General features: G+C 41.2%; 1 protein-coding gene across 11 annotated transcripts in view; it reads right to left on the minus strand.

The window, feature by feature from the left end:
* PUM1 (pumilio RNA binding family member 1) overlaps positions 1-13450 on the minus strand; it is a 77950-nt gene that overhangs the window by 59431 nt on the left and 5069 nt on the right. The window lies entirely within an intron of this gene.

Consider the following 13450-nt stretch of genomic DNA (forward strand, 5'->3'; position numbering starts at 1 on the left):
CAGCCACAAACACTTATGATGGCACATAAGCAATACTACACGCCTCCTACTCAGTGTTTACATAATCCCTGCAACCAACAGATCTGATACACCTTTCTGCTAGAGCAGAGGTAATAGTTTGTAAAACATTTATGAGTAATCCACACACTCTGTTCACTGCAATCCTTTATGGGCTCTTCATAATACGCAGTGTTTAGTCATGTCACCACTGAAGACAGAGCCTCCCCTGGGCCAAGGGAAGGAACCCAGTAATACTTGGTGGGTGATTTATAGGACAAAAAGCCAAAAACTGGCTTAGATGCTAATGCACCGCCCTGCCTGAGACCAGTGCTGTAAGCAGTTACACCACGTTCACCGACCTTAACCCTGACTTCTGATACTCATGCCACTATTTCCAGCAGAACCAAGTCAAGACTTTGTTGTGATTACGCTTTATTTCTATTTTAAGACAAGAATCAATAGACCTCATCCAAGAGTATCAGATGTAGGGAAAGCACCACAGATAACCTCCAGAAGTCCCCTCCAGTCTGAATTCTTCTACAGTTCTGTGACAATACTACTTTGCAAAAGATTACTAACATTTTGTTATCTAATACATATTTATGCAATTTGCAAATCCTCAATGGCCAGTCATTTGGAACCGCAGTTTAAAAATAAGGTGTGCTCTTATTACTATATCTCAGTTAAGTTACTTTCAGTTATGCCTCAGTCTTGCCACCTTCTGTGGTGACGCTTATCACATCAACCACAAACACAAAGAGTGAAAACAGGACTCCACCTTCCAGAAACTACAGCACCGGGCAACACCAAAGACTTTCCTTTACTGTCAACTCCATCACTGATCTGCCAGCGAAGATATCTCATTTGCCTCATATGAGACAGAAGTTAGTAAGATCAAGTTCTTCCATGAAGCATTTCAAGCTGAACTCATGGAAAGTGCTGCAACCCCCAGACATGCTAAGCCACAAAAGCTGAACAGTAGCAAATTATTATTGAAATAAGACATCTAAGGAATAGAGAAGTTATACAAAGAGATTCAGTAGGTGATGTTCATTACTCTCACTGCTAAAGCAACGTCCCAGCAAACCACAGATGCAGCTGCTACACTGATCCAGGACTTGCAGTGCTGTGGAAAGTGCCAGTGGAGAAACAGAGGCTGCTTAGTGCATGTCCCCCAACTTCGCCAAAACAAATAAACTCCCAGAGGTGGATGCTGTACTATGGGAACCTCAAAACAAAGCTGCTAGAAAGATACAATCATTACATTCCTAGCATAAATCAAAAGGATATTAAGAGATGTTTGTATTTTGTTTTGGTCACGTTCCAGCCCTATCGAGTCCCCGCTGCCAAGCTGAGCTCCCCTTGCAGCTTCAGTTGCACTAATGTCCCTGGTGAAAGCCCCGCGCAGAACACGCAGACACTTTCTAAATAAGAATTAACTCAACTTCTCGGCCCCTTCTCTCACCCTTCATTATGGTACTTCGGCATGCTATATGGCCATGCTTACTCCACCAAACATTTTTAAAAATGCTAGAATCGTGTATTTTATTTGTTCACATTAGATGCAGGAACATTTTCACAGATGTCTTGTTCAAGCCTTTGTCTTGAGTAGAAAAATGTGTCATCACCTTGTTAAACCAATTACAGCAGCGCAAATAGGTGATTTACATCCATGTGTGAAGCCGTGCTCCCATGCTGGCCTGAATTCTGGGTGGAGAAGCTAGACCTGGTGTAACTATTAACGACAACATCATCTCCAACACGGTCAAAGCCTTCAATGCAAGTTCATGATCCTCCACCAGAAACCACAACAATTTAGCAATTCCTCTTTCTCCAAGAGCTACAGTCCAGTAAGCATACATAGCTCTCCTCAGCGTTGACCATTTGTCCATTTGCAATGTGGAAAAGCACGTCTGTCTTCAAACGATGCCATGATAATTGATTACTACAGAGGTGATACAGAGATCAAGATAAGAAGAGTGGTAAAGGGCAAAAAGCAGGATAAACATGAAAGCAAAGCGCACTGCAGCTTTTTCATACCTGGTTGGTTTAATTGCACACCTAACGGAGCGCTGTTATTTTCACTCCTCTCTTAAGGGTCTGAAGGAAGCTGTCCTTCAAACACGTCTTGGTTTGCAAATCGCCATCCTAGCCTCCCCTGCTAAATGACACACAGTGGAAATGGGCTGCCTCCACCTCCTTCCCAAATATACTTCGCCCCAGTGACTATCAAAAGCAAATAAAATAATATTGGCTTCTCTATCTGCTATCAGAGGTCAGGTAATGGAAGAAATTATTCATTACAGATATTTAAGTCATACCCCTACTCATCTCTCTTTCATCAGTCCTAACAATTATGGATAAAAACATTCTCTAAATCAGGTCTTCAAGCCTGACTTTCGGGCACTGTATGCTCAAACTGTACATAATCACGAATTTTGAAGCCCTTTCTCTCAGTCACGTAGTTCCTTTATCTCCATTGATCATTGTATCTATTTGTTTGTAATACAGGCTAGTTTATTATTCAATTGTCAAAGACTTTACCCAGAAGGTCCTCTTCTCATTTCCCCACTTCTATAATATTAAATAGCAACACCTCTTCACCTCATTTTCTTACACAGTATGCACAAATATCACAGGGCTCCTTCTTTTCCCTTCAAAAGAAGAACAAATAGCTTCTGAAACAGCAGAATATGAAGCCAATTCCTATACCTTAGTATTCCCAAAGGCAGGCAATACTCCGAAATGGTAATTAAACGATATAGATGATCTACCACCTCATCAGGATCTATTCCTGTTAGCTATCCTGACCTATATCAAACACAGACATGCAGAGCAGAGTCACGATGGTGTAAACACTAGAAACAAGGAGGTCCACAGAGAAAGAACTTCTTCACAGATGAGCGCTAACGTCAATGAGATTTGATTATTATAAAACCTGGTTCACCACTGAACCAGAGTTTTGAAAGAAATTCAGATGACAACGCCAAGACAAACTGGCTGCACAAGGAAGCAATGCCCTGACATCTGGATACGACACGACAACCTGGGTCCTTGGCGGAAGAGGTGATCTCAAGAAACATCAGGAATCACATGAAGAGAGGTCAGCTGTAGTCCCAATTGCTTCCTAACTGATCCAACAAAACCTGACTCCTGCTCTCAGCCAGCAGCACGCCCCAGTCGCACCCCCATTTCAGCCTCTTCCAGGCTCGCCGCCTCTGCAAAGCAAAATGCAAAGTGCACATCCTCGCCAACTACCACGAACAGACCTCCCTACCTTGTCAAGAGCACTCGTTCTCTCTGATAACGCAGAAAACCAGCAAGCTTGCTTTTGAAGCCTGCTTAACAAAATTAAGGCTCTCTCCATCAGCAGCACTGCTACTGAACGAGAGTTACAAAGCAATTTCATTGCACAAGAACATTCCTCCCCTTCACATTAAATGCTGTGTATGCACTCAGGAATTATGTAAATCTCACTGAAATTAATGAGAATCTCATTCAAGAAGAGCAATTTCCACGCACGCTAATATATGAATGTATGTCACTATAACACACTCCAGCTTATAGCCACTTCACTGACTCATAAATAATTTCCTGCCTGCATGGTGGAAGTGCATACCCCAAAGCGGATTCGCCCAGCACGCAAGCTACAAGCCACTCCAAGAAACTGGAGTAAACCCACCGGATTGCTTTGCTTCGCCGAGGCTGAAGTCAATTCAGTCTCTCAAAAGCCCTCTTAACCAATTTTCACCTTTGCTCTGAAAAACATGCAATAAAGCGAGAGACAGATGTATTACTCATTACACTGACACTCTAGGTCAGACCTCCAAATCTTATTTTCAGTCTCCTGAATAAAAAGTCTTGGCCTCAGACACGCTGAGGCCACAGAGGCCTTTCCAAGTTTCAATAGCAGATACCCGCTGCCTATTTTAGAGAGGACAAGACAAAACACCGAATGCTTTCTGCTCTCACCTACTGCAGGCTGCAAAACGCAAACCAATTTCTCTCTAGGTCAATGGCCACTTTCAAAACTCAACCTCCCACGCAGCAGAAGAGCTTCTCGGCAACTCTGCATCGAACGTATTCACTGTGGATTTTCCAACCCCTCAAGCAGCATGCAGCTAATTTATGTCAGGTAGCCATCTTACACAGGACAATTACACTTTTTTTTTTTTTTTAAATAAGATTAGAGGGCCTCACCATTGCAAACTCAGAATGAAATGCTTTCCTGGTCCCAAAGCTACATAGACACTAGTCCCTGTCCGTATCTGGAACACTTTTGAATTTATATAGCTATACCAGAAATAGAGAAAGCAATATTCCAGCAGCTAAAGATGTTCTATGTGCTGGTACCATTTGGTACTGGACCTGCTGCTCACCTACCACACCTCAAACCCAGCCAAGACAATTTCGTCTGCCTCTGAGCCCCCCCCCCCCCCCAAAAACACACTCTGTCACAGATACAGCCACTATTTAAAAGTTTTGGAAGTTTTTTCTCATGGAAGAGCAAAGCAGACTCAGGTGATCACCAGAGATCCCAGGGTCTGAATCACCCACGAGAGAGGGTGAGAGTGGAGGGAACAACTTACAGGCAGAGACCAGGACCAAATCTCTCCCGTTTACGCCTCTAACAAGCCATCCCAAAACAGGGTCTGACGTCCCCAGTGCTACAAAGCTGCAACGCAGCGGAGGATGAGCAGGGAAACCCGCAAAAGCACCAGCTTGACCACAGAAAGAAGCAATAAACCCAAGCACCTGACAGGACACACTGCATTGCTGGTACTGAAAACTCCAGTTAATTTTGACCTAGCACACAACAAGGCCCACAGGGCTAAATGGCACTTGTCAAAAGGAATTCTGCAGTCCGTTAAATTAACAGGAACAGGGGCCGTGAACTGTCCTTACGATTACTAAACAGGGATCTGAAGGACCTAACAAATTAACATGAGAGCAACAGTATATTTACCTTTTGGATTTCCGGTACTATATTTTTTATTCTAGAATAATCCAAGGGGTTTTTCCCAAATTGATAGCTACAAGCAAAGTAGTTGAATTGTAATTTTAAGTAAATATTAATGTCAATAATCGGTGTTAATACTGCACCTTATATTAAGCAAATATGATTGCTAATATGACCTTTACATATAAATTCAAAGTGTAATACTGTATCACATTTCACAGTCTGCAGGTATCTCAGGGGATTGTACACTAACCATATATATTAAGGAATCCTCATTTATGTAGAATTTATATTCACCTAGACAGACACAGCAAAACTATCAAAGGCTAAATTTCATTCTTAATCACAAAGGATTTTCTTCTTCCTCCTTATGCAAGTGATGTTTCCCAGTAAGAGAAAGGAGAGTTGGAATTAAACCAAGGAAAAAAAAAAAAAAAAAAAAAAAAAGGCAAACATACAGGAGAAAACACAAGCACATAAACAAACTAGAAAGTCCTTTGGAGAAAAAGCTGAGAAACATTCTAGCTGGTGATCTAAAAAAAAAAAATTGTCCCTAAAAGTGCACCACAAAGCCTGTGGGTTTATGATTTTTATTTTATTTTTTTATGTTGGACAATGTTAAACAGATCAAATATCTGCATTTATTAGTGGTAACAGCGATTGAAGACCGTTTAAACTATCTATTTCTACTAAGCCAATTATGTTAAATAGGGCAACCAAAGCAAACTAGAAGGCTGCTTCTGTACGCCTCAGCTCTCCAGTTTCTCCATTTCCCCTCTCCCTAACGCCGCTCCCCATGTGGCCCCATTTCAAAGGCTGCCTTTCTCCTCCCCCAGCACGTTCTTACGCAAGGATCTATCTAGCCCCCAGCTGTCCCTCCCTTAGATTACAGCGCTTATTCTCCCACTGCCCCTTCTCCCCCAATTCTACTTCTGACCAGGAGGCAAAACCCCCAGGACAGCATCTGCTAAAACCGAGGTAGGATGGGCACTGCAAAGACAGGATTTCATTAAGTTGGAACATGTAAATGGCTGCTTTCAAAAGTTCTTTGATCTACAGTAAATTACAGGGCCGACTGCAGCCTTCAGTCCTGCCAGCCAAGCAAATGAACTCCAGGGTATCCCACAGATACTACCATAAGGAATTCCGGGCAAAGCACCCTAAACTTATCTCCCATCCTGGCAAACAAAAGCACGGGCAAGGGCCGGGTGCTGGGACCACAAATCCATGGGAAGGGCTCATTCCTCAGCCGTGGGTGCTGGTCGTGCTCCCAGCAAGCCTGGAGTGAGACCTCCGACAATTTAAGCTCTGCACAAGCTTGATGAGACCACCTTGTTATGAAACCACTTGTTTGGCTTTTCTACTCCTGCAGAGTAATGTGGGAAATCATGTTGCTGGTATACTTGTCAGGATAGATCAAAATGGTATGATTTCTCAGCTCCTAAGATGAATAGCATTTGTTTCTGTGAGAAGACAAGAGATGAGAGATTCCAAGTTCTCCCTGTTTGCACAGGTACATTATGGGAGCTTACCTAGAGCACCTCAAAAGTGTGATTATTACTCGGGAATTTATTTTTAACTCGTGCACTCTGCAAGTGTGAAAAGGCAAGTGTCATGTAAAGTTTCCACCCATTAGGCCTCCACATTTCAAGTCTTGTTCAATTCGTAACAGAAAAAACCAAAAGCTTTTTATTTTCTAGCAAAACATTCTTCAAAAAAAGGTCAACATTACTACAAGAACACCAGGATTGAGGCAGTAAGAACAAGAAATATCAAAAACATTCAGGCTGCTGCCTGAATAAAAACATCCTTAGAATGGAGAGGAGAAAAAAAAAAAAAAAGGCTGGTTGAGCAGCCTAAATACTGTGTAGCACTTGATTTATATACTCACAAGTTGTTAAAGCTTTTTAAATTAACCAAAGGTTTACAAATTTCAGATGGAAACAAATGCCTCCTACTCAGCCGTGGGAGACTGCCTGCGTTTGTCTTGTTTGAACAGCTCACATAGCACATTATTTAAAAAGTATCTACTCTGAGTGCATACATACATACATATATAGTATCTAGGAGAGGAAAAAAAAAAAGTATTTACCAGCTGACAAGAAGAAAAGCACCGCACACTGTCAACAACAGGCTTGCCACTAACAACTAGATCCAGGGTTAAAATATGTTGTTCCATCAACTGATTACAGCACTATTTTTAGTCCCCTCCTATAACAATAGTTGGTAAAGAAAGAATGCGAAGTCACAAGTATTAGACAGGATTAGGTGGTTTAACTACTATTTTTGTAGTAAAGGATTCATCGTTAGAATTGCTACTACCATTAGCATTCGAAGCGAAACACTATTGAAATTGCAGATTGGCTAATGCTTTACATGGCGTTTAGCCAAGATGATTAATGATTCAGGGTACAGAAATAAATGCAAGAAAGGCAGCCTTTCAGAATGGCTCAGCTTAGTTAGCTAATTATGTTTTTCCTCAGATTTTATTCACTGAGGGAAGTTCTTCATTAATGTGGAATTTAGGTTACTCTGCAATGTCTTGGGCACATATTGTTGGGGTGCAAACTTCCAAAATACTGGATTACAGAAGCAGCAACCTTAATTTTGCCCTGCTGGAGCTGGCAATACATTGGGAAACCGTCTTCTGCTTCCCAGGTGCATATGTGGATCCATGTTTTTGTGCAAGCACTCAGGGCTACGCTAAGGTCTGGCTCGTTTGACCCCCGAGAATGCTCTTCCTTTCACTCCCACCCCTACTCTGACCTTTCAAGGTTTAAATTCAGAGGGAAAAAGGTGTAAAGAAGGGACGCAGCAACGTCTCATTCCAGTGCCAAGCTCAGTACTTCAGTCAGAAACAGATGTGAGTGGCCCCATGCCACAACAACTGTTGGCAGCAGGATTAAGGGCTAATTTGAGGGTTTAATAACAGTCTAGTTTCACCCCAGTGCAGAATCAAGGTACCAGAATTCAGCACCAGGCAAGTAACACGGCCAGATGCTCCCAATAAAAACAACTGCCCTAGAACAAAAGTTACCCTTAACAAAGGAAGAGGAGTAACACGATATCTGAGAGCAGATCGCTTGACGGGAGGGAGCGCAGCATCACATGGTATCGACACACAAAGGCAAGTTTGTTCATCACAGACCCGCAAGAGCATCATTCAGAGGCGACAGCTTTAAAATTGCACAGCATACACCTATAAGCAAGTTTTCAGACACAGGCAACACTAGATTCAATGCTCTGGAACAGCTCTTTGTTAAGGAGATTTCCGATCAGCAGTCAAAATTAATTGTGCCAGTTTGCAAGGAAGAGACTACTGTGGATGGATTATACGGCTTGTATCTTATGTAAAGTTTCACCCATTTACAAAAATGCTACGAGTATCACAACCTGTTCTGCAGAAGCACAGATAGGTCACACCAACTCAGCAAACCACAAAAGAGCTGATAAGGGGAAAGCAAAGTTGGAGAGAGCGGAGGAAGAAAACAAGCAGAGGCTATGCTCTTATAAAGCTCTATTCAAAACACACCCAGGCCCAATATATTAGCTGAATACTGAAGTCTTCTTGAAGCATTGAAATTTGCAAATTCAATAGTGTGAAAATATCTTTGCTCTTCCTGAGCAAGCACCACAGCAAGGAAGCAGACTACAAAGATGATATACCACAGAGAAATCCAAAAGCCAGCACATCAGGTCACTTGTGCAATCCCAACTAGAGCCAGATATCTTGCAACTGCCTGTCAGGAACAGTAAAACCTACAGATTCAGAGGAAGCAGACTCTTAAACTGACTTTCTGAAGATTTCAAGGTGGTTTTTGTCCCCTATACAAGAGAAGGATTTTCCAATACCCAACCTTAAATATCCAACTTCGAAGGAGCATGAGTAGATTGGCTATCTCAGGAGGAATTTTCAAAGGACAATGTAAAGCAGAAAACTAAATCAAATGTTCCGATTCCCCTCCCCCAGGACACCCCTTTACTATAAGGAAATCTCTGCAAAACAAATCAGCCAAACTAGACATTTCATTTCAGCAAGGTATTATGTTCTAAATTATCTGGGTATCAAGTTAGCACAACCATTTCAGTGTCAACGTAAGAAAAGCCCTAACCAGTTCACTGTGATACAAGGAAGTACCCATGAAAATTCAACAGATTTAATGAAACATACCTCAGAAAACGATCTTCAAGAACAAAGCCACGCGTTCCATCTTGTGGTGTACGCGATTAAGGACTCGCTCCATGCCTTCAACTCTAGCCCAGACAACAAACCAGATTATTTGGACTACACCAGCCCTCATACACTAGGTGCTTTCCACAGGCAGATCAGGAAATCTCTGTCCTGAAGAGTTAACTGTCATTTAAATGGGATTTCGCTTTGGAAGAACAAACACTGGAGCTTCCTTAACTTCCAGGACCTTTTTAGAGGACCTTGCCACAACTTTAAGGCAAACTCTGGTCATGGTGCCTGCCAAAAGGCACCAAACGTTGTCAAACAACATCAAATCCAGACACTTTCACAGCACCAAGCAGAATAGTTTGAGTAGCTGTGCTCTAGAAGGGCAGCTGCCAGGAGAATTACCTTCTATCTCCACTTGAATTCAAGTTCCCACTTAAGAAGTTGCATGGTCACATTGCCAAAAGGCAAAACTGAGCATAAAATCCAGTCCCAGCCATGTTGCTCTCACTATTCTTCACCAACTATATGTGAAAAATTCCCCACATTCAACAAGACGATCCCTGCAGAGTTCTATTGTCTCAAATTATTAATTAAACATGCTCTCAAAGAAAGCAAATGCCTAAAACCATTTGCTTCTACTAAGCAACTCCATATTACCCTAACTGCAATTCAGACAGTCTAAGTATACCCATTCACTGTAATTCAGAAGGGACCACCACCAAAGAAACGCTCTCTTCGCTCCAGTTCAAGAACATACATGCATGCATGCCACAAGCCACAAGAGACCCCATCCAATTTTCCTAAAAACCTGCTCAGTGTTGATAACTTGTCCCAGCTGAATATCTCGACCATCTTTTCATACCCCTCAGGAGTAGCAAATGGCTGTTTGGATTTGTAATGAGATATGCAACCTTTCATGACCAAGACAAATCCAACCTAAGCCATTATTCATCAGCACTCATCTTGTACCTCTTCACTCACCTACGTGAAGTTCTGATCTCCACCCATTTTTTTTTTGCGGGACAAACAGCATACAAACATCCCAATGCAGCTAGCATAACTGTCTGCCCAAACAGCCTGAAGAGTAATCAGGCATCATAGATTAACAACAGCCTACACCTCTTCAGTTTGAATCTCAGAATTAGTGGTGGACATTGACACTCAACCTCATCTTGCTGCTTTTTGTGGATAAAAAGAGAAGACCACGTTTTGCAGTCAAGACCTGGCTGATGGAAGTGTCTTCCATGTAAAGTTTGGTGATTAAGTATTTGTAGCTACAAACAGCTGGAAGTTTGCTTAGGAGTTCAGAGATTCCAATCTAGAAAAAAAAAGTCCAATTTCACCATTACTTCAGTGTCTGGGAAAAAAGAAAAAAAAAAAAAAAAAGAGGAATTTATCATATGTGCTATTTGTGTGGATGGCGTATCTTTGATACCTAAACATGCAATATTACAGTAGCATCTTTAATTGCTTAATTTTATATAAAAACTTGCCCCCCCAGCCTCCTGGAGAAGAAGAGAAAAATGCAAAGGGAGAAAAGTTTCTCGGTAAAATACAAAAAGAACCAGCATTTTCCTGCTGTTTGCAACAAGAGGACACTATCTACTTCCTTGGGAGCAGAGAAACTTTTTCTTAAGTCATCCCTACTGAAGCCATTCACAGCTCAATTCTCAGAGCTGCTAGTCAAAGGACAAACAAGTGACAAGGAGGAACAGCCAGCACAATTAAAAAAAACCAAAAAGCAAGGATACTGTAAGTTCTGACTCACAACACTCATAGCTGTTTAATAACACATGATGAAATGCTATCATTTGGTAAAAATCACTGGAGTATTATCACCAACAGACAGAGATAGATGTCTGTCTACATACGTAACAAAGAAGAAACTGGAATTCAACAATTAAAAGAAATCCTTTAATTACGACCTTCCAAGCTCTAGGCAGACATTAACCTATATTACCCTATAATTATTTTTTCTGACTTTCCATTATCTTTTAGCTACTGAGTTTCCTAACCAGTCTTCAAGGCAACAAGGCAAGGGTCCTCACTGCATTATCTCCCAAAGTCTAAAATCAAAAGTACATATAACATAAGTGTATCCATCAGAAACTGAGACTTAGCAGACATCCATAATGATTCCCCACCTTTCTGCATGTCCCAGCACTTCCTTCCACTGCTATTCTTGCAGGACAAATTCAATTCTACCCCGGCTAAGCCCAAAGTGAATTAAATCATTTTGCATGCATAAGACTAGTTCTTCCTCCGAGGAATTTATAATTTAAAAAGCAGATGCAGAGGTGGCCCAAAAGTCAAAAGGAATGGCAGTATTAGTATTACATATATCCTGCATTCTGCTTCCTGTGAGTAAAACCCCAAGGCAAAAAGAGAACCATAGAAAAAAAGAGGCACTCAAGAAAGGCTGAAGCAATAACATAGATAAAACCGCCCAGTCATCACTGGAGTATACGGTATCAAGTAAGACACACGAGAAAGTGGTTACTGCCTCATCTCTGACTTTGAAGAAATTAAACACAACAATTGGTTTAAAGATGCATACTGAATGCACAACATCAGGACTATGTGGCAAATACATTACAGACAATGTAAAAACCACCAGCAAGTAGAACAGATAAGGTCCCAATGTCAATTATATTATAGTGGGTATTTCTTGAGCTTCAGATCACAGAACACATGGGGGAAAACCAGAGAAAGCATCACACAGAACCTCGTGAGCTTAATCCTGCAGGTATATTTTGTCCATACGACCTTCTCAGAAGCGTTCTGCCTCCAAAGCATACACACGTTGTTTTTTAAAACTTCATTTAAACTACTATAAGTCAAGGGGTTTTTCTTTCATTAAGTGGTATATTTATTAGTATCATTTCATTCAAGAAGTTACAGAAGAAAATCAGGCTGAGGAAGAGCAACACACCTCCTGACATCAGGACAAGTCTCCATAATGTGTAGGATTCTTTTGCTCGAGTGAAAGTTTAAGTCTTCTGGTTATTAAAGAATGCAGTAAAAAAAGTTCAAATACCAGTGCAATTTTTAATGACTGTAAGGTTTGGGTGTCCTGTCCCGCCACCCCCATCTCCAGTGAGTTTTGTTGTCTTTGCTTTTAGGGATTTTTCAGAGAAAGGAAGATGAAAGTGTGAGTTGGAAGAAAAGAAGACTGAGAATTTTATGACGTTCATTTTAACTCACGAAGTCATCTTTCCACAAAATGTCCAAACAAAAGCAGGCCCTGCCCAGACATCTCCACACCAGACTGCATGACAGTTTTTGTTTGAAAAATCTAAAAGTTGCAGCCTTTCAGTAAGAAATTGTTGCTTACTGTTTCTTACACAGCTTAAAGCGCATGAAGATCTCTTCCATCGATGTCTCTTGAAACAAGTTGTACATTTAGTGACTGAAAACGTGGACAGTTAACAGAAAAATTACATCTCATTTCAATGCAGTTATTTCCTTTAAAGTGATAACTAAATACTATGTTTCCACATAAGGGAATAACTACAATATTCTTCTAGTTGCTTAGTTTATACTGCAGTATTTTATGTGATTTTTCTTCCAGAACAAATTAACAGCACACTTGGGTTTACTTCTCTGTTGATGTACACACTGACATCAGCAAGGTTGCAAAATTCACAGCAATGTTTGCTTTTAAACAGTCCGGATGGCAACACATCCCCTGGGGAGGCACAGCAGAGGAGCAAGGGCTTCTTCGCTTTTATTTGAAAAACTAGAGGGAGGAGATATTCACAAAGGTTGCAAAAGCTTTGTGTCTGCTGCTGTGACAATATTTGTGGGAACCATTTATTTTTAAAATGTGCTTACACTGAAGTTCTGCTCCCGTAGAAGAGGAAGCACTTCTCGTTCTTTGACAAGTTACTTACAGGTCACAGACAGAAAGCTAGAGTGAGTCATGCACTCATTTAAGTCACAGCACACCTAACAATGCAACTACTGAAAAGACTTCTAGTAAATACTACTACTGAGACACGTTTTGGCCCACTACCCTTTTAGAAACATCAAGTCACTGTAAGAAGTTAGCTGTATTTCTAAAAGCACTGTTTCATGACATTCCTAAGGCTATTCTCTTCTCAGTTCAGCTAAGCACATTAAAAGCTCCTTCCCCTCCCAGTTATAACCAAAAAAACCCAAACCCAAAACAAACAAGCAAAGAAACCCAGGAAAACACATTACCAGCAACTTCGAGAACTGTGTTTTTCAATATTGGGAATGGTAAAAGCTCAACCTACATGCATTGGCAGTTTTGTAATACCATTACATAAGAATTATTTAACTACAGC

Source organism: Mycteria americana, chromosome 21, assembly GCF_035582795.1.
Source record: "Mycteria americana isolate JAX WOST 10 ecotype Jacksonville Zoo and Gardens chromosome 21, USCA_MyAme_1.0, whole genome shotgun sequence".
NCBI classification, from domain to species: domain Eukaryota; kingdom Metazoa; phylum Chordata; class Aves; order Ciconiiformes; family Ciconiidae; genus Mycteria; species Mycteria americana.